Source organism: Bubalus bubalis, chromosome 8 (assembly GCF_019923935.1).
Source record: "Bubalus bubalis isolate 160015118507 breed Murrah chromosome 8, NDDB_SH_1, whole genome shotgun sequence".
Taxonomy (NCBI): domain Eukaryota; kingdom Metazoa; phylum Chordata; class Mammalia; order Artiodactyla; family Bovidae; genus Bubalus; species Bubalus bubalis.
Genome location: NC_059164.1, coordinates 94110938 through 94137447, shown reverse-complemented (window position 1 = coordinate 94137447; position 26510 = coordinate 94110938). Strand labels below are relative to the sequence as shown.

Sequence of the window (26510 nt, the reverse complement as noted above, 5' to 3'; positions counted from 1 at the left end):
GATTTGTTAAAAAAATAACATTCTTTTCAAATGATGCAATACCTTCGCACTGTCAAGGGGTCAAATAGAAACACCCTGAGTTACAGAAACTCAGCCCTGCCCTCTCCTGGCCTGGAAATACAGACAATCAGATGGATTGTTGGAGGTGGGAGGATGGGGAGGAGTGGAAACATGTTGATGTTTACTGAGCAAAGTCTTCCCTGCAGTTGACTGTCACTGAAACACTCATCAAAGTAAGCAGACACCACGCGCTGTCGTCTTGTTTTCCTGGAAAGAGAATGAACAAGTGCCTGGTAACTTACCAACTTTGTTTTTCACTTACTAGTAAACAATGCAATTTTTGTTTTTCCTCTGTGTTAATTCGATAGCCAGCCTGCCCACAGACCTCTTCGAAGAAAACCAACCTCTTGCTGTAGAAGATTATACACAGAGGCCCAACTCAAGATCTCTAGTTCACAGTATTTTGGCTTAAGTCATTTTACAGTCACCAACTAAGTACCTCGGTTTGCTGCTTATTACAAAATTCAGAGAAGTATACTACATGATTGATCCCTGTGCCGATTACCCTGTGTCTGCTGGGAATGCCTCCTCACGTGGAGGGATATACATGGGAAAGGATATATCCACCTTCATTTTTCTGCTGAACTTTTTAAAAAACATACTTAAAGGATAACACAAAACTTACCTTATCTCTTTGTTTCTGCTAAGGGAACAGAAGAGTATGGTTTGTAATATAGTATGTGTTGTGTATGTGCATGAAGTGCCTGGGTGGGTTTGACATATATTTGATGTACAATTTTATTAGGTGTAAGTAACAAGGAGCAATTCACTCTTCACTTTTCTTCAGGAAAACGTTTTCTCCATAACTGAAGTGTCAGTCATTTGAAAACAAAACAAAACTTCTGATTGGCAGTAGGCAAAAACTGTAACTAGTCACTTGTAAAACATAAGCAGACCTTTTTGTTCTGGATTTTGGGTGTTTTTTTTTTTTTTTAACCAAAAATGATGAGAACAGTCTGGCTGCATCTTGTATATTTCAGTCACTGTTATTATCAATTACAATAGGATATCCAGAAGGAACAAAATTAGTGACATAGTTATTTGAGAATGCCAGTGATTACATGTGTCTTGGCTCTTTTTCGGGTTTAAATGCTTGAATTGACTCTCCAATTGAAATATTTAACTGCCTGTCACTTCACAAAATATGCGCGTTCCTTTGCAGTAACTTCGATGAAATGATTGCTACCCAGCTCTGCAGCCCAATAGTATTCTATTTCCTTATTTAAAGAGATGAGAAAACTAGCCTAGTAGCAGTAGGCACATACGCGCAGCTTTTCCACTGTAAAGATGAGTCTGTGTTGCGATCTCCTGATGAAGGGGTCAGTGGCCAAGCCTGTCAAGGATAAGAATGTGAGCTGAACTCCCTGCCCTGCTTTATTAACATCCTGCTGAGCCCACCTGGAATCTTCAGCCACAGACACCTTTAATTGGATGTTCTTCCCACACTCACTTGATGTATGAGGCAAGTCAAGAAGAAGAGCTAAGTTTCTGTTAATTAATCTTTAAGCAAAGAGAGCAGAGTTAAGTGAGTGGTACAGCCAAGATTCAAACCCATTCTCACAAGATGATGCTGACATGAGAAAAGCAAAAAAGGACAGGGAAATGTTTTAAGTTAAAAGAAACCAGAGTCTTGGTGACTGAACCTTGATGGGATTTGGGGTAGAAAACAACCCAACAAATCCATAAAAGAAAAATTTTTGGAGAAAGTGGGGAAAATTGGATATAGGCTAGACGTTAGATGATACTAAGGAATTGTTAATTTTCTTCGGTATGAATAAAATATCATAACTAGATGGAAGAATGGCCCCATTTTTCTTTAGACCTGCTCAAAAAGTTAGGAGTACAATGTCACAATGGTTGTTGATTCACTTTCAAATGATTCAGCAAAAAGTATGCATATGTCGTACATGTAGATAACATCACTAAAGCAAAAGTAGCCAAAGTGAACAGTTATTGAATTTAGGTGGAAGAAATTTAGAAATTCGTTCATTGTCCTTCAAATGTAACGTGTGTCTGAAATTTTTCATAACAGTTTTAAAAAAAGAATGGCACATCTGTATCTTCTTGGATCCCTGGAACCCTAAAGGGAATGGCAGTAAGCTTCCTAATTAATGATACCAAGAACAATAATGGGAAGGAGAAAAGAACTGCAGCAAAAAATAATTTAAGGCGAACCAGGGGTGCAATGAACAGAGGGGAGCATAACCTTAAGTAAAGCCAACAGGAATCCTTAACAAACAGATGCAATCTAAGGAATTCCATTCTGAAAAAAAAATTTGGCTCTCATTAGGGGTTGCATGGAGTTGGACACGACTGAGCGACTTCACTTTCACTTTTCACTTTCATGCATTGGAGAAGGAAATGGCAACCCATTCCAGTGTTCTTGCCTGGAGAATCCCAGGGACGGGGGAGCCTGGTGGGCTGCCGTCTGTGGGGTTGCACAGAGTCAGACACAACTGAAGCGACTTAGCAGCAGCAGCAGCATCAATATATTACTTTGCCTCTGAGCTATTACGTTATCTCCTTTAGGCCCCCCCAAATCGTAGTCATCCTTTGAATCAAACAAAATTATCTTCAGATGAAAGCACTAGGTTTAGGAAAGCATGGTCTTGAACTTGTACCAGAGTACAATGGTACTTGGTACCATTTACGTGTATGTTGTACCACTCTGACTCATCCTGCACTGGGCACTCCAACCCCTGGGTCAGCACCGGCTGACCTTTTACCTAAGTAGAGGGTTTCCCTTGACCTCCCACCAGGAGTAAAGAAGATGACCTGTGCCTTGCCTCTGAATGATAAAAACTGAGTCTTTGGGCAGCTTGAGAATACAAGAGTCACAATCACTGCCCCATACCCCCGTCAGCAATGGAGACAGAGACAGACGTATAAGCATATAGATGTGCTAAGGCTTTCCTTATACCACGAAGGAAGTACCTCGCAGCAAGGTTTCAACTCTTCCCTTCCCAGGTTGTCTTTGTTCATTGTAAGAGAGCGTTCCGAAGGAAGAACAGATCTTAAAGCTTCTTCAGGAAGCTGGTTTCATATGGTGGTTTAGATTTAAATAGTGATTGTCTAGCACCATTTGAAATCAGTGTTCTTGGGGGAGACCAGCTGCACTGCCGGCAGCAAAAGGGGCAAATGGGACGAAGCCCTGAGGACCAGCTGGCGAGGAGAGCCCGCCTGGAGCTGTGCTGACCCAAGCCACCGCCGGCAGCGGTGAGCAGCGACGTTACACACAGCAGGTCAACAATGCGACATCTCATTCCTAGAACTTCACACTCATCTGTGCGATAAACCTATAGCACTCTTCGCATGACACAGCCTCCACCATGCGTGCATTAAAGCAGAGTGTGGCAGATGGCAGACTGATTAATCTTGGGGCCTTCCCAACCCTCGCCTCCTCCTGTGACCCCCCCTTAGAGGATGACTGATTTCTTTTGGTGTTCAGAGTCAATATAATTTTCTAGCACCATCTGAAATCGGTTATAATGATTGGGGAAGAGCACCAGGCTGCTGACTAAGGAGAGAAAATGTGTTGGCGAACTTCGGGGTCAAGACTAAGAAAATGGACCTATCAAGGTGGTTTTTCTTTTTTATGTTTTAATGCTAATAAATGGTAATAATACTAATAATGCTAATACTAATAACTATTACCATATTCCTAGTGGTTGTATTTTAGAGGAATTCCACAGACTTTGTAGGGATGTTTGTTTTGATGCTGGACACCTAGGAAAAAGTGGGCGAAGTCAGTTCCTCGGGTCATTTGCGAGGTGTCGTGAGGAGGGAGTAATTTCTGCTCCCAGTGAGAAGCCTGTGAACCTCACCTTTGACACTCCCCTGCCTCCGTGGAGTGGAGTGAATTCCATGGTCAGCCAGGTCTTTCTCTTGAAGGCAGCGTCAGGCTCAGGCGGCTGGAAGTTAAATCTAACAAGGCGTGTGAGGGGAGGTGCACAGATGACTGAGTTTATCTCTCTAGGGCACAATGAAGTTAACGTTTCCGTTCAGTATAGCAAACAAGGTGAAGAAGGCCTCAGGTTACCCTCGAACCATTTTCCTGAATTTTTCTTTCTTACTATGGATGGGAAGTCGTAAGACTGAAAACCACCCTTGAGTTTCTAGTCCCAGGCCCGGGAGGGGCACGGAAGGGCTCAGGAGTGAGCTGTCTCAGTCGCCCCGCCTCCCAGGGCTCCTCTACCGCTCCTGCCCCGGGTGCCGCCTGACCTCACCTGCTGCCTTCACGGCCGTCCTGGAACACAGAAGGGGCTCCTGCGGGAAGTCCAGGCCTCGACCTTCCACCTCCTCTCTGGCCTGGAGCAGCCCTGGAGCCTGACTGACATCGGGCGACACCTCACCCTGCTTCACAAAGCTCGGATCGCCACCTCCCTGCCCTCCCCACACCCACTCTGCCTCTCCCCACTCCCGCCTGCAATTTGTCAGGAAGAGTCCTTCCACTTCAGGGCTACGACATGGGATCTGTCGTCAAAACATTCTGTCAGCCATGGACATCAAGTAAGGCCATTTCGCTGCTGCTTTTTCTGTCCTCTGGTTATTCCTTCCCCAGAACTCTGCCTGCTGCTTTCTTACCTGCTCTTTTCTCCCTGAGCAACCTTATTTATTACTCCCCTGGTTCAGATACACCTGCTACGTGATGATTTTCCTCAAACTAGAATTCTAGCCACGAAGATTCTCCTGAATTCCTTGTGTCCATATTTCCATTTTTTCCCCATGCAAAGAATCACTTGTTCACTCCAACAGCTTTACCAGACTTGGCCACCTGATAAGTTACATACACACACACACACACACACACACACACATGCGTAAGATAATTGGCAGAATTCTTCAGTTGGTCTAGTCAGGACCAAGTGGTCACATTCCCCACAGCCTTCTTCCATGAGGACATCTTACTTAAGACAGGCTGTGGGGCAGCAGTACTTGAAGCTTGCCTCCAGAGAAGACTAGATAGTTTTACCTGCTATTCTAAGCAACAGGGATCTTAGTTCCCCCACCAGGGATTGAACCTGGGCCCTCGGCAGTGAAAGCATGGAGCCTTAACCACTGGACTGCCAGGGGATTCCACCCCTGCCCCCCATTTTTTGGTCTCAGTTATAATGCTAAAGCTGTGCTAATTTTCATTCCCCAAAACCAGCTCTCCCTGCCCGCCACGTTAAGGCTTGACCGCCTGAGAAGTGTCTGCCTTTCCCCTCCGCTGCCCCAGCCTCACTTCACTCCCCAGGCTGTGCTGCTCCTCTGCCCCGCCTTTCTGAAATCCATCCCGCACCCTCAGTAGCCTGGGCGGCTTTCTTATCACACCTCTCACCTTCCGTCCAGCTTCTGTGTTGCCTCCAGTTATCCTTCTGACATGTGTGACTTGGCTCCCTCTCCTTCCCTGGGGGTTTTCACCCCTGCCTACAGGACTATCTTCCTCTCCAGACCCACCCCCGCCCCCAGGGCCCAGCTTCTGAGCTCACCCAGCTGCTTGCTGCTGCGAACCCGCAGCTACCGTCACACCTCCAAGCCTGTGTGTGATAGTTCCTCTGCCCGGATCTTCCTTCTCCTCCTCAGCCTAGAACTCCAGCTTATTCTCCAGCGTCTGGCTCAAGTCATGCTAAATTGGAAAACAAACAACAACGATGATAACAATAATAGCAGCTAACACTGAGCTCCTATTTTGTGCAAGGCACTTGATAAGCATTTTTACATGAATTCTCTCATTTAACAGAACTTTCAAAATCATCCTGTGAAGTCGGTATTACTACTGTTATTCCTATTTTGCACGAGAGAACAAGCAAAAAGAAATGATTTGTCAGTGATGGTGTAACCTTAAGATTTTTGTGCAGGAGTACAAACCCAAGACATTGATTCCAGGGCTCTTCTCTTCATTAGTCCTGCTGTCTCCACTGTGGGTATCACCATCAGTTCAGTTCAGTCGCTCAGTCGTGCTCGACTCTTGGCGACCCCATGGACTGCAGCACGCCAGGCCTGTTCATTTGGTAGGCGGGCTCTCAGATGGCCCCCTCTGCTTCCCATCTATAGGTCTTCATGCCCAGTGTAATCCTCTCCCCTGAAGTGTGGGCTGGACCTAGTGACTTGCTTCTCCCAAATAGAATAACAGCAAAAAGTGATAGGATGTGACTTTTGAAATTAAGTCACAAATAGCTGTGATTCTGTCATGCTCTTAAATATGCTGTCTCTCTCTCTCTCTCTCTCTCTCTCTCTCTCTAAGCAAAGGCCACATTGGGATCTGCTCAGTGGAGAGGCACATCTGGCAAGGAACTGACGCCTTCAGACAGTAGTAGCTCCTGAGGACCCAAGGCCTGCCAAGAGTCACGTGAGTGAACTTGGAAATGAGACCTCCTGCAGAGCCTGGGGGTGATTGCCGCTGCGGCTAAACCCTTGACTGTGGCCTGTGAGAGACCCTGTGTCACAGAACCCAGTTAAACGTGCCCAGATTCCTGACCCATAGAAATTGGGACATTAAAACAACAAAATAAATACAGGTTTGTTGTTTTAAGCCACTACGTTTGGGGGTTGTTTGTTACACAGCAGTAGGTAACTGTATAGCTCATAGTCCTCATGTCTAGACTCAAACTTTCTGCTTACAGTACCTAATATTTTAGATAAACTGCTTGTTGGAATAACTTTGCATTAAAGAAAAGGTAAAAAGAGTACAAAGCGGTTTTCTCTCTCACCGTCTGTTACGTTGTGTAACCATGGTACACTGTCCACGCTAACAAGCCAACGTTGGTGCCTTACTGTTGATTAAGTTTCAGAACTGACTCACAGCTCACTGGTTTTCCCACCAATGTGCTTTTACTATTCCACCATTAGGGTTGCATTTTTAATAGCATAATAGATATCATACCCCATAACTCTGTGTGTGTGTGTGTGTGTGTGTGTGTGTGTGTATATGTGTGTGTGTAGAACAAGATGAAATATATATGTGTTTGCTAAAATCTGGAAGATACATTATTTATTATTCCTTAAATAATAAAAGAATATTAGAAAAGTCTTTAATTAGGGATACTGTTTATAATTATTTAGAAAAATAATCATTACATTAACTGAAAACAGTTATGTGAAGTGACTGAGGAGGGAGGAGGGAGTGGCTCCCAAGTACTAAATGTTAAGGCGCTAACATGTCATAGTTTTAAAAAGTCAAATATATGTTGCTAAAAACCTTTAAAGGTTTCCACTTATTAAGTATACTGAATGCTACAAGATTCACAAATGGTTCTTTGGCATTAGGATGTTGGCATAAATTAATTTTATTTATATAATATGCAAATACTTAATTTGCTTGTAACTATTTAAATAGAGACTGTTCAACTAAGAGTACTTAATTCCTATGCAGTGCAATCTTGGCAAGTCACTTGGTCTTTCTGGGTTTTTCCTTGGAATGAATTTGTATTACTAGATTTTTGCCACAAATTAATCATGGACTACAACTACTTAGTAGCTGTAAACGTTTTGCAAACAAAACTCTTGTCTACAGCATTTAATCATAAACTACTGTCTAATTAAACGTTTAGCTGCATTATTTTGCAGCCTTGTTCCAAGTGATCCATGTAAAAGTAAAACTTTTAGGAAAGAATGAGTGATGTTGCTTAAAGGAGAAAAGACATTCCATTTCTACACACACTCTTGTGGTTGAATTTTTAAGTAGGGTGTACAAAGGAGGAAGTCAAGTGACTTAGCAGAAAATAACATGTAAGGCAAAACTTCAGATAGATCCTGAAAAGCTATTAAGTGAGATTGGATATTTCAAGTCCTCTTGGTGACCTACCAGAATCCCAAATAAACCACTAAAAATAACAACAGAAACAAATTTGAACTTTGAAAATAATGTACACACGAGACCCCAAGTCTTAGTGGCCAAGATTTACTTCCTGGCTTGTCTCTGAGGGATCAAGCCCTTCTTTGTGGCCAGAATGACATACCTGATGTTCAGTAATTAACTACTGAATGAAACAGACAATAGAAGATGTTGCAGAAGCAAGAGATGCCAACAAAAGAGAAATAAATATGATTGGGGGAAAAAAGGAGCAGAACACAGTGTAACCTCATTCACAAGCCGTCACTTTCCAGAACTCTGAATTCATTAAGTTTTCCGCACTTTTCTACTTTGAAAGTGTCAGATGACAAGAAAGCAAGCTGTTAAGTTTACTGAAAAACTGCATGCATAAATATTTCTAATATTATGTTTGGAGGTTAGTACATAATTCATTTCTGTCTAATGTGCCTAAAATATAATCTTGGCTATTCAGAATGATGACTGATCCTCAGAAACCGTGGAAACCATAAATCATCAAAAGCTTCAATCATATTCATCACCCTATGCTTGCTAAAGCCAGAAACTGTAGAAATGTGCTGTCGAGACTTTGTAAACAACTCTCGTTTAGCAAAAAATTAAAATCAAATCTGTATACTCTATAGACAGAACCCATTATTCTTTAAATTTTATTACTGAGATCCAAGTTACCTAACATAAAGTTCACCATTTTAACCACTTAAAGTGTACAGCTCAGTGGCTTTTCCTACATTCATATTGCTGTGTAACCTTCACCACTACCTAGTTCCAGCACATTTTCATCACTCCCAAAAGAAATTCTGTAGCCGTTAAGCAAGATCTCCTCAGTGCCCCCTCTGCCACCCATCCGCTTCCCATGGATTTGCCTGTCCTGGCGTATGTGCGTGCTAAGTCGCTTCAGTTGTGTCCGGCTCTTTGTGACACGTATGGACCATGGCCCACCAGGCTCCTCTATCTGTGGGACTCTCCAGGCAAGAATACTGGAGTGGTCTGGATGTCCTCCTCCGGTGTATCTTCCCGATCCAGGGATCAAACCCACGTCTCTTACATCTGCAGCATTGACAGGCAGCTTCTTTACCACTAGCGCCATCTGGGAAGCCCTGCCTGTTGTGGACATCATGCCAGATGGATACACACAGCATGAGGGCCTGGCTCCACTCACTTGGCGTAACATTTTCAAGGCTCACCCATGTTGTTGCAGTGTCTGTACTTGATTGCTTTTGTGGGTGAACCATAGCCCACTGTACGGGTAGACCACGTTTTGTTTATTTGCTATCGGTCTGATGGGCATTTGGCTTGTCTTTCTCTACATTTCTAGCAATACATGTCCACAGACTATCAAGTCAGGTGGTGCTGGTCCCACAATAACAAAGGGCCATCCTCTGCCTTCCACAAGCAGCCATCTCCAGCCCAGTTGTTTCTTCTGATTATTTTCTTCCATTTAAAATGCTCATACTGGTACTTCCTCATTTCTGCTATATTTATTTTACTTTTTCTACTATGGGAAATGAGGATTTAGTTCTAACATCACACCTTAAGTACATACTACTCCCTTTGCTGCTGCCGCTGCTGCCAAGTCGCTTCAGTTGTGTCCGACTCTGTGCGACCCCATAGACGGCAGCCCACCAGGCTCCGCCGTCCCTGGGACTCTCCAGGCAAGAACGCTGGAGTCCATTTACCATCACAGTTTAGTTATAGCACAATTTTTGGTTAAACCAAGAATTAGTGTCAGTAATTATATAAACGCTGTTGACAGCATGAGTGAGTGAGTGAAATCTCTCAGTTGTGTCTGACTCTGAGACCCTGTGGATTTTAGCCTACCAGGATCCTCCGTCCATGGGATTTTCCAGGAAAGAGTACTGAAGTGGGTTGTCATTTCCTTCTCCAGGGGATCTTCCCAACCCTGGGATCAAACCCGGGTCTACATAATTTTACATTTCTTTTTAAACTTTTAATACTGAAATTAGTAATTTAATAATTTTAACTTGCTCAATTTTCTATGTACTTAATTCTTTTCCAGTCTTCACTATGAAACCCTAAGACCATCTCAGCATTTTTTTCTTGGAGCTGTGTATCCTCCCGTGGTGATCTGGACTGGCTGTTTTCTGGGCATGGTTCCCAGCCATCATCCCAGGACTTAATTTCATTATCATACTAGAAATTCCTTTTCTCTTCTCCTGGGTTGGATTCCCCACCCTGGATCCTGGAATGTTGCTTGCTTTACTTTTAACTTCGTGGCCATCCTTCAGCAGTTTCCTAAAAAGGGATGTGCGTGCTGAGTTGCCTCAGTCGTGTCCAGATCTTTGCAACCCTATGGACTGTAGCCCACTAGATTCCTTTGTCCATCAGATTCTCCAGGCAAAATACCGGAGTGGGTTGCCATGCCCTCCTCCAGGGGATTTTCCCGACCGGGGATCAAACCCGCATCTCTGTCTCCTGCTCTGGCAGGCAGGTTCTTTACCACTAGTGCCACCTGGGAAGCCCTCAAGAAAGAAGAACCAGGAGGTAATTTTTTGAGGCTTTTCACTTTACTTTTATGTTAATTCCTGATTGGAAAACAGACATTTGTTTTCTAGCTCCCTGTGTTGCTGAGTAGTCTGATACAATGCTAATTTCTGGCTCGTTTTCTCTGGACGTTTTTAGGAGATCCTGTTTCTTCCTTATGTTGTTTAAATTTCATAATTATGTGTATGATTGAGGTTTTGTTGATTTATTCAACCAGGTATTTAATATCCTTTTCATCTTGGAGGTTTATTTTTTTTCAACTTTCAAAAATAATTTGTTATTTCTTAGATAATTCCATGTATTCATTCTCACTGTTCTTTCTTTCCTGAAATGTTAATTTTCCTATATTGGCCCTCCTGGACAATCTCTGTTATTTTTCCTTTTTTTTTCCCTTCCGGTTTCCTATCTTCTTGATCTTATTTTCATTTCTGGGACAATTCCCACCTATATTTTCAAAATGTAATATCAAATTCTTATTTTTGCTAACATGTGTTTAATATCTGAGCGTTTTTGTCTTTTTTTTTTTAGCCTTTTGTTCCTGTTTTGAGGATTCATGAATGTCTCTGAAGATGTTAAATAGATATTCATCTCCCCCACCTTTTAAAGTTTTCTGCTCCCTGCACTGTTGCTGATAAACCTGTTTATCCCAGTTTCTTTGTGTTTTACTTTTTGGTTTTGTCTTTCACGTTAGAGGCTTTCTTGGATGTCTTGTGATCCTTGACTATCCATTCACTTACCAACTGTTGGGTTCATCCTAGGATGCATGAGAGGCAGAATCATGACAAAATGTCCACATCCTAAACCCCAGAACTTGTAGAAATGTTGCATCACATGGCAGAAAGGACTTTGCAGATGAGTTTCAGGTTAAGACCCTTGAGATGGAGAGAGCAGCCTTCATTACCCAGGTGGGATCAATCTAATCACTCGAGCCCATAAAAGAGAGAATGGTTCCCAGCTGTCTTCAGAGGGAGACTTGACTACCTAAGAAAGGTCAGAGAGTTGCCACATTGCTGGTGTTGAAAATGGAGGATGTGAGTCACAAGCCAGAGAATACAGTCGGCTTCTTAGAAGCTGGGGGGAAAAAAGGTAACAGAATCTCTGCCAGAACTTCCAGGAGGGAATGCAGCCTGCGGACACTGCTTTTACCCCAGTGAGACCTGCTTCAGACTTCTGGCCTCTAGAATGGTAAGGTATAAATTTATGTTGTTTTAAGCAACAGAGTTTATAAAAATTTCTAACAGCAGCAATAGAAAACTAATACAGGGTGATTGGCTTCCCTGGTGGCTCAGACGGTAAAAGAATCTGCCTGCAATGCAGGAGATCCAGATTCAATCCCAGGGTCAGGAAGATTTCCCTGGAGAAGGGAATGGCAACCCACTCCAGTATTCTTGCCTGGAGACTCCCATGGACAGAGGAGCCTGGCGGGTCCAGGACATGGGGTTGCAGAGTCAGACATGGCTGAGTGACTAACCCTTTCACTACAGGGTAACTGGAAGGGCAGCCGCTCACTGAGAATTCCCAATTTCACTCTCTATAAACTTTGGGGTTTTTTTTCACTTTTTGGTCTGGTCACTTTCTTCAGTGATGAATCCTTCATTCTCCTTGTGGGGGTCTATCAGTTAGGCTCAAAGAGAATCACCACAGGTTTCACTAGAATAAATTAATTATAGCCATTAATGTGTGTGTGTTTAGTTGCTAAGTCATGTCCAACTCTGCAACTCCATGGACTATAGCCGGCCAGGCTCCTCTGTCCATGGATTCTCCAGGCAAGAATACTGGAGTAGATTGCCATTTCCTCCTCCAGGGGATCTTCCCAACCCAGGGATCAAACCCATGTCTCTTATGTTTCCTGCATTGGCAGGTGGGTTCTTTACACTAGTGCCATCTGGGAAGCCCATACAGGCTTTAGGGTCTTCACAAACGTGGGAGGGGGTTTGCTGGGAAAGGAGAGGGCTTGAAAGCTGCAGCTGGAGAATTAGTGAAATTGTCACTGAAGACGTGAGCCTGCAACATGAGCAGAAGCTGGAGGCACCAGGCAATTCCAAGAAGCCACAGCATCTACCAACCAAAAGGGGCCGTGAAATGGGAGCTTGTGGGGAGAGATCAGTGTACCCACCATATCTGACCATTGGAATAATGGTGTTCCCTCTGCTCTGGCACCTGAATCTTATTCACATTCCTCTCACTGGCAGACTAGGCCTGGAATCGTGCCAGGAAAGGGGTTCTGGGAAGGGTGGTTCCCAGCCTTAGACAGGCATGCTGACAACCATGAGTAGACAACCCAGCATGGAGGTATATTGTAAGCTTGGCTGCCAGGTTCTGGAAACTGAACTGAGGAAAGCAGCTAGAAGCTGAACAATGAGGGAAGCTCACTGTTCACAACATGGACTGAAATCTAACCCTCTTCGCAGTAAGGTACCTGATCTTCCCATGGCTGTGCCTGAGATTCCCTGAGTCCAGAGCTTCTCCAGAGAATGGCATTTGTGTTGGGGAGGACAGGGGAGAAGACTGGAGTTTTAACTGAGCCCTCACCCAGACTCCCAGTGAGGCCTGTTTTTGGTCCCCATTTTCAGAGGTGACTGCACCTTCCACTTTCCACCAATCTGCACAGTTATCAGTTTGCTGGGGTCTTAAGGTTTTGGCCTGTTTCCTTACCACATATCTGTTTCCTCTCTTAAGATTTTGTCCACAGCCTCACGGGCTGCTGTCTACTCTGGCATTCTCTTTGTCCTTATTGGCTCATCCTTATTTTACCCTTTATTATCATGTTAGTGGGATTTCAGAAGCAAGTCAACAAGCCTATGAGTTCACTTTGTTTAACTGAACAGCTGTAAGGTTTTTAAGGTTAATTGTATATTGTGTAAAGAGCTCAAAGCCAGGTGGCTTGGGTCTAGTTCCAGCTACCTTACCATTTTAAAGAGCCAAATTTTCTCATCTCTGAAACGAAGTGGTCCCATCGGGGTCCTTTTTCAAGACTCCAGTGAAAGCTGTCGTCCTTCTCCCTTAAGAGAAAAACAGTACACATGTGTACACACACACGCGAGTTTATTTTAGAAGGTTCACAGGTCCCTGAGGGCCTTCCAAGAAGCCTCCAAGGGTATTGACCCCAAAGTTCAGAACCCCTGACTTATACTGCCTCTGAGGCTACTTTTAGATTGGACATTCTGATTTTTCAAAGCTGTAAGGTTTAAATGAAGTATATTTCAAAGTTGACATTTCAAGGCATACACAAAAATAAACTCAAAATGGATTAAAGATCTAAACGTAAGACCAGAAACTATAAAACTCCTAGAGGAGAACATAGGCAAAACACTCTCTGACATACATCACAGCAGGATCCTCTATGACCCACCTCCCAGAATATTGGAAATAAAAGCAAAAATAAACAAATGGGATCTAATTAAAAACTTCTGCACAACAAAGGAAACTATAAGCAAGGTGAAAAGACAGCCTTCAGAATGGGAGAAAATAATAGCAAATGAAGCAACTGACAAACAACTAATCTCAAAAATATACAAGCAACTCCTAAAGCTCAATTCCAGAAAAATAAATGACCCAACCAAAAAATGGGCCAAAGAACTAAATAGACATTTCTCCAAAGAAGACATACAGATGGCTAACAAACACATGAAAAGACGCTCAACATCACTCATTATCAGAGACATGCAAATCAAAACCACTATGAGGTACCATTTCACGCCAGTCAGAATGGCTGCAATCCAAAAGTCTACAAGCAATAAATGCTGGAGAGGGTGTGGAGCAAAGGGAACCCTCTTACACTGTTGGTGGGAATGCAAGCTAGTACAGCCACTATGGAGAACAGTGTGGAGATTCCTTAAAAAACTGGAAACAGAACTGCCATATGACCCAGCAATCCCACTGCTGGGCATACACACTGAGGAAACCAGAAGAGAAAGAGACACGAGTACCCCAATGTTCATCGCAGCACTGTTTATAATAGCCAGGACATGGAAGCAACCTAGATGTCCATCAGCAGATGAACGGATAAGAAAGCTATGGTACATATACACAATGGAGTATTACTCAGCCATTAAAAAGAATACATTTGAATCAGTTCTAATGAGGTGGATGAAACTGGAGCCTATTATACAGAGTGAAGTAAGCCAGAAAAAAAAAACACCAATACAGTATACTAACGCATATATATGGAATTTAGAAAGATGGTAACAATAACCCTGTATACAAGACAGCAAAAGAGACACTGATGTATAGAACAGTCTTTTGGACTCGGTGGGAGAGAGAGAGGGTGGGATGATTTAGGAGAATGGCATTGAAACATGTATAATATCATATATGAAATGAGTCACCAATCCAGGTTCGATGCACGATACTGGATGCTTGGGGCTGGTGCACTGGGACGACCCAGAGGGATGGTATGGGGAGGGAGGAGGGAGGAGGGTTCAGGATGGGGAACACATGTATACCTGTGGCGGATTCATGTTGATATATGGCAAAACCAATACAATATTGTAAAGTTAAAAAATAAAAGAGTTAAGGAAATAGTTTTCAATGTACTAGTTATCAAGAAACCAAAAAAGCTGGACTCCAGCTTTTAGTCTTAATTCATTTCAGAGGGATCAAGAGACTTAATTTGCAGCAACATGGATGGACCTAGAGATGATCATACTTAGTGAAGTAAGTCAGAAAGAGAAACACACATACCATTCAATATCACTTACATGTGGAGTCTAAAATATAACACAAAATGAGCACATCTGGAAACAAAAACAGATTCACAAACACAGAGGACATACTTGTCACCAAAGGTGAGGGGGAAGGACTGGAATCTGGGGTTAGCAGGTGCAAATTATACTATATATATATATATATATATATATATATAAAATATATTATATAAAAATATTATATATAGGATGGATGAACAACAAGGGCCTACTGTACAGCACAGGGAACTATATTCAATATCCTGGGATAAACCATAATGGAAAAAATATGAAAAAAATATATATTTATGTATAACTGAGTCCCTTTTCTGTTCAGCAGAAATTAAACCCAACATTGTAAATCAGCTATACTTCAATAAAATTTTCTGAAGTAAATTTAAAAAGGGGCTTCGAGGTTTAAGTGGCTTGTGGACTTCCAGATGATTAATTGGCATTCCTGGTGGAAGGAGTGACCAGAGATTAAAGGAACCTTCTCATTTGCTCATCATGAAAAAGACCATGAAATCCTGGGGAGAAATCTTATCAGAAGTTTGGCCGGCAGGCATTGAGGGTAGTCCAGGTGACATCAGCAGTAGTCTCCCTGTCACTGCACTCTTCAGCACACGATTTTTTAAATTAAATTTTGGCTGCACTGGATCTTCATGGCAGTGCACAGCGTCCTTACTGCGGTGGCTTCTCTTGTTGCAGAGCGTGGGCTCCAGGTGCATGGGCTTCAGTGGTCACAGCACACAGGCTCAAAGTTGTGGAATGCAGGCCGAGTTGCCCCTCAGCATGTGGAATCCTGGACCAGGGATCAAACCCATATCCCCTGCATTAGCAGGCAGACTCCCAACCCCTGGACCACCAGGGAAGGCCCCACAATTGTTAAAAGTGATGTCAAGAAAACAAGCTCAGCTGAGCTACAGATGCTAGACAGTAGCATCACTATGTACCCAAACAACCCTATATTGGTTTTGGTCTTTCTGTTTTAGCTCTTTAGGACCTGAGGGGCAGCATAGCTGCTAGGATTCTGTTCATATTATCGTATTATGCTCTGTGTGGAAAAGGGGCAAGATGACTTGTTTGGGGCTGACAAAGAGAACTTTTCCTGTATTGCTGAGAAAGATGAGAGGAACAAGGGCACAGCTTTTGCCTAGGTCAGGAGGAAGTGTGAAGGGGAGCGTCTCTACTAACTGTCCTCCAAGAAATCAGAGCAGCATTGCAGTTACAGTTTTTTATCTCTGGACCCGATGAGAGCTTAGATCAACCCGACAAGGCTTTTTGTTGTTGTTCAGTTGCTCAGTCGTGTCCAATTCTTTGTGACCCCATGGACTGCAGTATAGCAGGCTTTCCTGTCCTTCGCTATCTCCCAGAGCTTGCTCATCCTCTGTCACTTCCTTCTCCTGCCCTCAATCTTTCCCAGCATCAGGGTCTTTTCCATTAAGTCATTTAATGCCTTTGTTTGTTATCTGGTTGAGGCTACTTGGAACTCCGGATGTAGGGCCATAATAGGATTACTACTGAGTGGACGGAGGCCACATACCTGTAACCTTGGTGCCATCTTCCTTTGCCTTGGTAGTTTTGTTCATTCTCTTTTTTCTTTTACATGTTGCAAGTTTTAGAAAGTTAAGCCTTTTTTTAAGTACATAAAAATTCATTAGAAATAAAAGCAAATTATAACAACAGGACACTATTTTTGCTCCCATTACAGTAGCAACATATTCATTTATGATAGTAAATGCCCGATGTCAGGAACTGCCAGGGAGAAGGGTAAAATGGCACAGCAGCCCTGAGGTGTGAGTGTCAGGAAGCAGAGCCATGAGGATGCACACACCCCTCGAGCCCTGCACCCCCACTCGTGACACAGTCAAGGCAATGATACAAAGTTGTGGACAGAATCAACTACGAGGCTGCACCTTACATCACATGGTTTATGAGAAACTGGAGACAGTCAAATAGTGGATCATTTAAATAAATTACAGTGCAGAAATACAAATGATGTACTAAAGACAATGGAGGGCAGAGATGGACTTCTATCTACACATGAAGTCAGTATTTTGTTAAATGGAAAAAGCAAGTTATGAGAGCAACTGCTGAGCCTGCCAAGTACAAGTTATGTTTGATATGTCATATAGCATATAGAAAGCAGTGGCTTCACCAGCCAATCATTTTTTTTAAAGACTTTGAGATGGGTTTTAACAGTATAAGGGGGTGACGGAGGATTAGATGGTTGGATGGCATCATCGACTCAATTGACGTGAGTTTGCGCAAACTCCAGGAGATCATGAAGGACAGGGAAGCCTGGCATGCTGCAGTCCATGGGGTCACAAAGAGTCAGACATGACTGAATGACTGAACAACAACCCCATTCTACAGTTGGTAAAAATGAGAGGTATCCAAAAGAAGAGCTGTTTTCTTAGGTTCAGCAGTCAGTGAGGGTTGGGAAGAGCATCCGCCAGCATCCTGTCTGTCCTACGCCATCTATGCACAATGGCCACCCAAGGCCATGAGTTTTGATTTTTTCTGATACCAGAGCTTAGAACCTTATATAAATTATTTTAAGTTGATGAAAGAATTTTTTGGCATTGATTTTTTTTCTTAATCCCCGTGACCTAGTTCTAGAGAAGTTCTGAGCTCCACACCCCTCCTTTGCTCACACTGTCAAGGCCAAGCAACAACCTTTAGCCAACTGCTTTGGACCCACCCTGCTTTGAAAAGGCTCATTCCACCCAGGTAGCCTTAGTATCCAATGGCCAACCCTGCCCACTGCGTGGAAACAATAGATAAGTGCCTGAGCTGGCACTGCCCTGGTATGTGGGTGCGGTTGGGAAGCTTGAGGCCAAACTGTGCCGACTCGCTGTCTCTGGATTAGCACTTTCTAAAGCTAGAGAAGACAAGAGTGGTGGTGGGTACATAATTCTTCCTTCAGGGAGGTAAGAGGGATCTGTAGGTGGACAGGGAGCTTGTTCATCAAATTCCTAGGAAGTAGTCAAAGAAGAGGAGGAGGAAAGAAGGTCCATGTTATATCTACTGCTTTTTATAAATCCTGCCTCCAGGGAAACAAACATCCACAGAAGTGTGGCGCTGCACCGGTCTGTATCAACCCTCAGTGTTGGACACCACCCGCCATGGGTTGGGCAGAGATGGTGCAGGCCTGGCAGAGGGTGAGTAGCCGGTCCTGTGCCAAAGGCTTGATGTGGCAGGAGGTGACAGGACAAAGGTCCTGGAGCGTGCCAGCTGGGCGCCAGCCTTCTTAGCTGTCAGAACTGGTCTCAGAAAAAAGCACAGCCCCTGGCTATGCTTTTGAAAGAGGCATTTTTACTCTATGAAAACAGCTGCCCCTCCCTTCAGGCTTCCTTCCTGTGACTGAACAGGCCAGAGGGGAAGGTCAAGGGCAGACAGGAGAACCAGGACAAAGGACTAAGGTGTGGATTGTACATGGAGCCGTGCTCTCATCCTAACTCACTTACTGACTTCCTGCAAAAAATAACGTTGGGTGGGGAAGAGGCCAGGAGAAACATAAATGAGCAGACCTTCCGCAATAAAACAGTGAACAGTTACGAAATTCTTGGTGTGGAGTGGGGGGGCCCTTGCCTGCAAACGACTGCGAAATGACTTTGGAAAAGGTCCTGTTTCCATCCTGATGGGCTGAAAGAAACCACTAGCCCCATTTTTCCTACCTAGAAGGTAAGGTCAATAGCGATACCTCCTTGAGATGTCTTGAAAATAAAAGTGGTAATGGCCATAAAGAGAAAAAGAGGGATTGTGGTCATGTATACGGGTCTTTTTTTATCTAAAGATGATGTATCCGACCTGAAATTATCACAACGTTGTTAATCAGCTATAACCCAATACAAAATAAAAAGTTTAAAGTCTGGAACAAAACAAAAAAAGATGTGTCCTGCTGAGATGGGCTAGATTCTAGGTCCTTGGGTAAGCTTTTCCTGAGTTCATACCTCTTATCCCTGAAGCAAGAGCTCCTCAGTGCTGCACAGTGTGAGGATTACAGTCTGCTGGGTTGTGGGAGTGTCCCAAAGACCCAGAACATGTGACTCGTTCCACTTTGCCTTCTGGAGCACAACACTGGCCTGGGAAGCAGCCATCCCCCATTCCTTTAATATCTCAGCACAATTCAGTTGAATAAAGATTTGTTGAGCACCTACAATGTTCCAGGCACTGTCTAGGATTTAAGAGGCAAGTTCCTCTGTAACATGCCCAGAACTCGGGCCATTTCCACCTCAAGATATTGGTAATAGCAAGTGCTATCTTTTCATGCTATTAAATCTCATACTGCTCTCCCCATGCTGCTTATCTAGCATGCTACAACTTTCTCTTTGAAGTACTTTTTAAGTTCTGAGACAGAAGAGAGAGCTTTGTGCTCAGTTGTGTCCAACTCTTTGCCTGGACTGTAGCCAGCTAGGCTCCTCTGTACATGGGATTCTCTAGGCAAGAATACTGGAGTGGGTTGCCATCTCCTTCTCCAAGGGATCTTCCGGACCCAGGGATCAAACCTGGGTCTCCTGCATTGCAAGCGGATTCTTTACCAACTGAGCCACCAGGGTACCCTAGGTCCTGAGAAAGAGACCCTAAGAAGGGCAGGAGGAACCCCTGATGCTTAATTAGGTGAAAGACACTGGAATCCTATTGCAACCAGGGTCCTCCCTAGTCAGCAGAGGAAAGTCTGATCGTGTGGTTTGTCCTTCCCGAACAAACTTCTACGTAGCCTGTGATTTGCACCACCTCCATACAGTAATCTCTGCCTTGTTCGTTTGCAGAGAGCTGGTGGAGATGGAGCTGCAGTGTGTGTCCATGGAGCAGATTAAACACTATCTGCCCCAACCTGCCTGAGACTGTCCTCTCCCTGGCTGGCAGTACTTGAATGGGGAAAAAAAAAAAAAAAGCAATCCTCCCAAGCTCCCAGCAAGCAGGAGTCCCAAGAGTCATGACCAGGATCTCATCACAAAGTGGAATTCATCTCTCAAAAGAAGTGTATGGCTGACCGGACTTCATCAATTCAGATATGTCTGCCCCTGGTCTGAAATGGAAGGTAAGTAGAAGGTCAAGACCAGCGCTCAGGACGCTGGAGAACTCCCTGCTGAGGTCAGAGTGGGTCACTGTCCTGTCACAGTTCTTCCGACACGCTGATTCTTGGTGAGAGCAACAGTGCGTTTCTGCCTGCCTTTGGCATCGCTCACATTCATGTTTTTCTCACTTAATAGGCTGTAAGCCTTTTGATGTCAGGGTCCACATTCCCAGCACACGCCTTGCACAGTGTAGCTAAGCACTCAGTGTAGAGTTGGCATGAAAAGTGCTGTTTTCCACAAACTGTTCATAGAGGATTAACCTATGATAAAGCTTTATGTCAACACAGATTTGCTGGGTGTCAGCAAGGCAGCACCACACTGAAGTTGGAAACCCCCACTCTGAGAAGCAGAAGCCTCTCTCTAACCATTGTCTTTGGGAGTATGGCATAGCTGTTGCTACTCCCTTAGAAACTGAGGGTAAAATATTGCGCTCGACCTGTATTCCACTGACTTTGGCACCAGCTGGTTTTTAGACTATTTAAAAACCTACTCATATTCAAATGGAGTTCTGGAACTAGGAGCATCCTAATCTATAAATTTTAGCCAGAAGTTCTCTGCCTATCTTACATTCCCTAAAAGGAGTTCAGGGAGCAGATGGACTTTATAGCTTAAATATGTGGCTTTAGGAGGGGCACACACTTCCTTATACCACTTTAAAGACATTCCACATCCGTGAGAACGTAAATCTACTGCCATCGTAGGAGCTGAATTTTCAAAGATCAGATGATTCAGCACCATGGTCAGGGCCAAAGAGATTAAATTTGGGCCTGAAGTAAATCCCCTCTATAGGAGAGAAATAAAGGGACTCTTTATCTGAAGAATTCTCCTTCTAAACAATAATGAGATACCACTACATCTACTAGAATGGCAAAAATGCAGAACGCTGCCAAAACCAAATGCCAAGAAGAATGTGGTGCAACAAGAATTATTCATCACAGGTGGGAATGCAGAATGGTTCCTATCAACCACTCTGGAAGGTAGTCTAGCACCTCACAAAACTAAACATACTCTTACCATACAATCCAGCAATCATGTCCCTTGAAAGAGTTGAAAACTTATATCCACATTAAAACCTGTACATGGATGTTTATAGCAGATTTATCCATAATTGCCAAAACTCAGAGATAACCAAGATGTCCTTCAGTAGGTGAATGGATAAAGAAGGGGTGGTACATCCAGACAATGGAATATTATTCAGCACCCAAAGATGAGCTGTTGAACCTTGAAAAGGAAACTTAAGTGCATGCTGGTAAGTGAAAGAAGCCAATTCAAAAAGGCTGAAAACTGTATGACTCCAACTATATGCCATTCTGGAAAAGGTAAAACTCGGGAGACAAGAGAAAGACCGGTGGTTGCCAGAGGGTAGGTGGGGATGGAGGGATAAACAAGTGGAGAACAGGGAATTTTTCAGGACAGTGAAAATACTCTGCATGATGCTGGAGTGGTGGGTACCTGCCCCTGTAGATCTGTCCAGACTGTAGAATATACAGCACCGAGAGTGAACCCTCATGTGAGCTAAGGACTTGGAGTGATAACAATGCGTCACTGTAGCTTCATCATTTGTGACAAGTGTACACCCTGGTGGGGGATATTGTAATAGCAGAGGCTATCCACATATGAGGACCGATTATACGGGAAGCCTCTGAACCTTCCTAAAACTTTTGCTGTAATCCTAAAACATTTTTTTAAACTTTTTTTTTTTAAAGAAGTCTTTAAAAAAGAATTTACCTTCTTCCCTGACTCTAATGGCTGGTCAAGCCAGTGCTCAGGGCAGCCAAAGAAAAGACGCTCGAAGCCCCAGCTCCACACTGTGACAGGAACCACTCTGTCCTCAGGTGTTGCCTGGACTGGAACCCGTATCCATAACCACAGGTCTCAATCTGGACTTACTCCTTTAAGTGTAAGAGTTTGGAGGTGGCTGCTTTTCCCCTGCTGATTTTCAATGTCTGCTAATCTGAAATAGAAAAAGCCATCATATCTTTTAGTTGTGTTAATCCAGATGTCTGAGGGGTCCTCTAAAACAGAAGGTAGGGGCTGTCCTCAAGGACCCTGAAGGAAGACTTGGCCCCAGAATCATCCTTTGCCCTTCACAATGGCTCTTCTATAGGAAAAGCTAAACCTATGTGAGTCCAGGCAAACTTATAATGCAGAGGGGGCAGGAACTAACATCTCCTGACCAACCCCTGTGTGCCAGGTGTGAAATGGTAACCGCCTTGTCATCTGCACAGCAGCCTGACGCAAGTGCGAGTCTCTAACGCCAGTTCACAGGAACATGTGCACAAGCACGGATGAGGCGCACGGCCGCGGAGGGTGGAGGAGAAACCCATTCTTGTTAATAACCTGTGTGCTTTGCATTATGTGATACATGCAGTCCTAAAGATACGAGTTAAGCTCTACATTCATGTTGTGTTGTCTTAGAGAACACTCATTCAGGTTTTTTCTTCCCTTATTTCAAAAAGTTTAGAATCCAGAACTAGAATTGAAATCCTTCCAGTGGGAATATAAAATGCTAAATGAAATACTTGGTGGTAGATGACTAATTGCTTTTCTGATCTATTTGAGAATGTATAAGATTGAACAATGTAGAATGTATAAAATTGAAACCACAGTAAGTTAATATTACAAAGTGGCATGGACACACACACGCATGCCACCCTCATTAGGTCCTAATGGGGATACACTGCAGACTTCCCAGGTGGCACTAGTGGTAAAGAACCCTCCTGCCAATGCAGGAGACACAAGAGGTGCAGGTTTGATCCCTGGGTCAGGAAGATCCCCTGGAGGAGGGCATGGCAACCCACTCCAGAATTCTTGCATGGAGAATCCCACGGACAGAGGAGCTTGGTGAGCTACAGTCCATAGGGTTTCAAAGAGTTGGACATGACTGAAGTGAACTAGCACGCATGGGGATACACTGCAGGTTCCGTCCCCATAACAAGTGTCCTAGGAAGCACAGCAGTGATGACAATCACAGGATGTAGTAATTAATTACCGTTAGTTGAGTGCCTGGATGCTTTACTTCAAGATCTCCTTCAAATTCTCACTTATTCTTTTTTTGCAAGTTCTAAAACCAGATGCTTTTTTTAATACAAAAGTCTAATTGCTGTGGAATCTAATGTATGTCCTCCTTTCATACCAGATATCCTCCTTCGCAAATATTTAATTTACAACCCTCCCATGACTCACCTTTTGGAAATGATCTAGAAGGAACCACACCTCTTTTGGTCCCACCTACACACATTGCTAAGTCTTCAACTTTGGGAAAAAGCATTCCTGAGTTATGTTAAGTAATATGAGACAATAAAACGGACTTGTCTTACAAACACAAAACTATAATGACAAATCAGATTTTTTTTTTTTTAGGCCTCATGTGCTGCTTTCTCATACCCCACAACCTATACTTATAAAATCTCTGCCCTTTTTTGGCATGAGTCATGCCTGGAGAACATCATAAGAGAGCCTGTGCCTAGTTAAATATGAAATTCTTTTTGAATTAGTGAAAAGAGACAAAGGGAAATGAAGCCTGTATACCTAATGGTAGTATAAAATGAACAAAACCATGAAGGATAAAGCGATGAAAGGCGATGAAAGGTAAAAACGATGTTCTGTGTCTTTTTGGGGATCGTAGAAATTTCTAAGTTCCCAGCATTTACCCAATTTGACGATACTATGAAAAAATAATGTACACAAAATTCACATTCAAATAACTCCTGTGGCAGGCATCTCCTTTCTTTTCCCATTCTAACAGAACGCCAGTCGTGTTCAGAGGATGAGACAAAATGTACCCCCCACTAAAAATACTTGCCCACTACACGAGATGGTCCTGTGACAGTAAAGGTCTACACAACAGAAATTAACACAACACTGCAAATCAACTATACTTCAAAAAAATGCTGAAGTCAATGGAATTTCACCATTTAGATTGGCAAAAATCACCATCTGACATCACCAGTGTCAGCAAGGTTGTGGGGAAGTGGGATCTCGCACACCCCACCAGGAGGTGGGTAAACTGATGCAGCTACTGACGAGAGCAGTTTTCCAGATCTAGTGAAACTTAGGATGAACACACCAAGTAGCCCAGGAAGTCTTGCAGCGTGCACGAGAGAGCTGGAGAGGGAGGAGTGCTATTTTACAGCAGTGAAGCCCTGGAAATAATCTAGGTGTCTGTTAACAAGCAAACTGACAGAAACATCAGGACACACTCTTACAATACCCAAGTGAACAAACGCAAAGCTCACATCTACACAAGGATATGAAATGATTTAGTGGAATGCTGCAGCCACGTCTCAAGAGCTATTTGTTAAAATTTCAGGAATTTTATGAGCTGGTTGATATTATATCAGTAGTTTGAGGTCAGTCACGTTAGGAGTATTTACAACACTGAAATTAGAACAAGCAATAAATCACACCCCTTTTCACCATCACAAGAGCTGGTGGTTAAGCATTTACCAGCACGTCACTAGACAGACTTCAAACACAGCATTTATTTTAAAAGGCAAGTTGCAGAATGACACCAGTGTGGTGGCATATATTTAGAGCTTAAAAACATATAGAAAAGTTATATATTTATAATATTTATCAATGGTAATAAAATGCAGTCTAGAAGGAGAAATGCCGGATTTGTGATAACAATTGTCTCTGGAGAGGGGGGCAATGTAATAGGCATGATGGAAGGGAAAGAGAGGACTTGAACTTTTTATCTGTTATGTTCTATTTATTTTAAAATATCTTAAACTAAAAAGTGAACAAAAAGTTAATTTTTTTCAATTATGGGCACTAAGGATAAAAATGTTGACTATTCTATGTTTATCTCTATTATTTAGATTTTAAGATAAAAAGCAAAGAATGAGTCCAAGGAAAACTTGCATATCACATTTCATTGATGCCATGACATTGACAATAAGATTCACTATTATTTTATATACCACTGAGTTTTGACATCTGTCATTTAAACCATGTTGATGAGGGCATATAGAATCTTAAAATCACGCATTTTAGAAACAAAAGTAAATGTGTCTTAGAGTTGATAAAACGTGATATATTGGATTATGTAGAATTTTGCAGCTTCTACACAAATAGCATTGTATCAGGAAATGAGTTTGGTGCATACCACCACATAATAACAGTGCTTAAACAGCTTAGAAGTTTATCTTCATTTCACATGGACTCAGTCATGATGTGGACAGCCCAGGACTCATGAACTATCTATCCTGTCTACATGATTTGCTCAGACCCCCAGATATCCTATATGTCATCCTATATTCAATATTTGGCTTCCATTTTCAAAGTTACTTTATGGCCCAAGATGGCTGCTGGAGTGCCAGCCATCAATCACATTCTAGATGTATGCCTGGGAGAGGAAAAGGGCAAAATGCCTTCCTCCCAGCTTAGCTCTCTTTGAGGTATGCTTAAGGAAATCTTCATATATCCATAAAATGGGAAAAGCTCTATGAAGGCAAGAGTCCTATCTGTTTTACCAGTGCATCCCCAGCACCTAGCACCAAGCAGAGCATGCTGAGGCACTGAAGGAAAAAAAAAAAAAAATGTGAAATGAATGGATACTTGCAAAGAAATGGATAAAATGCACCATAACCATTTAAATATTTTCATAAGTAAGAAACAGGGACATGTCTGTTACAATAGAATTTGTGAAAACATTATAGTGTAATCCTAATTTTATTGAAAATGTATGCCTAGGGAAAGAAAGGAATATGCTAATCTATTAACTGGTTTTCTAAATATATGGTGAAATGTCTCTGATTTTTAATAATTTTTTTATACTTTTATAAATTTTCCAAATTTATGCAATAAGCCAGAATATTTTTCTGATTAGAAAAACCCGGTAAGCTTCAAAATCCCCCAATCAATCAATCAATCAAGAAGAAGAATGTTTTCGTCTAAGTATTAAAATCAGGTAGTGAGTTTATAAACCAAAAGAAGTAATCAACAGCCACATATGCTGTGGAGAGTCTAACAATGCCACTTCTCTTATCCAGCAGCTTTGTTTTATTAATACAGTTGGGGAAAAGAGATGTTGACATTTGCAGATGACACCCATGTGGAACCATGCCTAGCCTGCATTTGGGGCAGCAAATTGATTCCCTATCCCATATCTCAGTTTTTCAACCTAATGGTTAGCATGTGTATGTGCTAAGTCACTTCAGTTGTGTCTGACTCTGTATGATCCTATGGGCTGTAGCCCATCAGGATCCTCTGCCCATGGGATTCTCCAGGTAAGAATACTGGAGAGGGTTGCCATGAACCCCCTCCAGGGGTTCTTCCTGACCCAGGGATCGACCCTGCATCCCTTACATCTCTGGCATTGGCAAGTGGGTTCTTTACCACTAGTGCCACCTGGGAAGCACT

The 26510-nt window shown here is 43.0% G+C and overlaps 1 long non-coding RNA gene across 1 annotated transcript; it reads left to right on the top strand.

Annotated features, from left to right (window-relative positions):
* The first annotated feature begins 10313 nt into the window (after positions 1–10313).
* On the top strand, positions 10314–26299 carry LOC112586662. The gene is made up of 3 exons (XR_003111155.3): positions 10314–10375; positions 10904–11560; positions 19836–26299. It is a non-coding gene; the product is annotated as an uncharacterized LOC112586662 (long non-coding RNA).
* The last annotated feature ends 211 nt before the right edge of the window (positions 26300–26510 follow it).